Source organism: Sinocyclocheilus grahami, unplaced genomic scaffold (assembly GCF_001515645.1).
Source record: "Sinocyclocheilus grahami isolate Dianchi unplaced genomic scaffold, SAMN03320097.WGS_v1.1 scaffold648.1, whole genome shotgun sequence".
Taxonomy (NCBI): domain Eukaryota; kingdom Metazoa; phylum Chordata; class Actinopteri; order Cypriniformes; family Cyprinidae; genus Sinocyclocheilus; species Sinocyclocheilus grahami.
The window spans coordinates 330,442-332,117 of NW_015505827.1; the positions used below are offsets into that span (position 1 = coordinate 330,442).

Below are 1,676 nucleotides of genomic sequence, written 5' to 3' on the forward strand. Positions count from 1 at the left end.
AACGGCCTCCGTGGCCGTAACAGGGCAGACAGTGAGTTTGTGAACGGCCTCCTTGGCAAGACAGTCTGTGAGTTCGTGAACGGCCTCTGTGGCCATGACAGGGCAGGCAGTGAATTCGGAAGCGGACGCCACCACCTCAGGAGGTTCTGCAGTGGATGCCGCCACCTCTAGAGGTTCTGCAGCGGATTCATGCACAGGAAAGGCCTCAGGGACAAGACTCGTGGACAGGAGAGGACTCAGGAGTGCAGTGTGCAGCCCACACGCTCAAAATGGCGACCGCCATTACAAGAAGGGCAGCAGAGTGTGGCATGACCTCTAAGACAGCGTGGCTTGAGAGCACTGACGTCACCACATGCCTGCAGCTCGCACTGACATCAGAGGTGGGTCCATCACACTAGCAATTAGTCTTTTCAGTCTTGGCCCAAACTCTGCATTCGCAGGAGCTTGGATACTATAGCCCCCCCCAAAAAAATCCTTAGGGGAAATCTTGGGGATAGTCGTGACGTGGAGAGGCTCAGACATGGCACCCATCTTGGCCGGGGACTCGGCCGTAGCGGCCATCTTGGCCGGGGACTCAGCCGTGGCGGCCATCTTGGCCGGGGACTCAGCCGTGGCGGCCATCTTGGCCGGGGACTCAGCCGTGGCGGCCATCTTGGCCGGGGACTCAGCTTGACTCACCAACAGTGGGTTAAATACATTCAATACACGACAAGGGAACAATGGGAACATGAAGCTACTTATAGGAAACAAGAGGGTCACATGACAAGAACAAACCAATGGGAAACTAGACACATGACTAAGACAACCAATCAGAACATGGCACAATGCCCAGGGGAACCAATGGCATGAATACATGAGGACGAGGGAAGCATGACACAAACAGGGACCATGAAACAATTACAAAATAAAAGACATGGAAAACATGAACATGAAACAAAACACCACATTACAATTTTACATTTATTACATACATTTATTTAATGTTCATGTAACCCAGATTACTAGAAACCCTGTTGCTGGAAAAAAAAAACTACAACATTCATGATTGTGCAAAACAGTATTCTATTTTGTTAATATCTGTAAAGAGAATAAAGGAAGTGTATAAAGTTAGTGTTTAACCATTAACTGCTGTTGTATTATATTCAGTTGTATGTAAAAGATGCATAAACGTTTATCTTCTGGTTTAAAATGGGAAGAATATTGTGTGAATGTGCTAACTAACTAATGTTTCGTAGTTAAAAGTTACTTTGAGCAGTTTACAAATGTTATTTTGATGGTTTTTGTCGTGTATTCGAGCTATGAGCTAACGGCTGATTGTGTGTCACGTCATGCGGGCAGATGAGGCCTGAGGCATTTTCATTTAAAAAATGCTCTTTGCACATATATGCAAATTCAATGTGTTCATGTTAGATGAAAATTAAGTTAAATGTTGAATGTTTATTTACGGATTAACTGCTGTATATTAGGATGTATATTTTTGAAAGGAATGTCTAATTGTATTTTTTTGGCTTTGTCTTTTGCAAGGCTGGGTCTTTTCTTTTTCCCCTTTTTTCTGTCCTTTCTTGTTTTCTTTCTATTTTCTATTTTTTTTCATAATTTCCTGAGTCGGATGCTGCACGTTTCCTGGACATTAACCGATTTCTGAGGAAGATTTTGAACTTGAACTGTCCCTGCTT

At 44.3% G+C, this 1,676-nt stretch overlaps 1 long non-coding RNA gene across 1 annotated transcript in view; it reads right to left on the reverse strand.

The window, feature by feature from the left end:
* Positions 1 to 1,553: 1,553 nt before the first annotated feature.
* LOC107558537 (uncharacterized) overlaps positions 1,554 to 1,676 on the reverse strand; it is a 3,182-nt gene continuing 3,059 nt past the window's right edge. Inside the window, exon 2 of the long non-coding RNA XR_001605493.1 lies at positions 1,554 to 1,664. This is a non-coding gene — a long non-coding RNA (uncharacterized lncRNA). The remainder of the gene's footprint in view (positions 1,665 to 1,676) is intronic.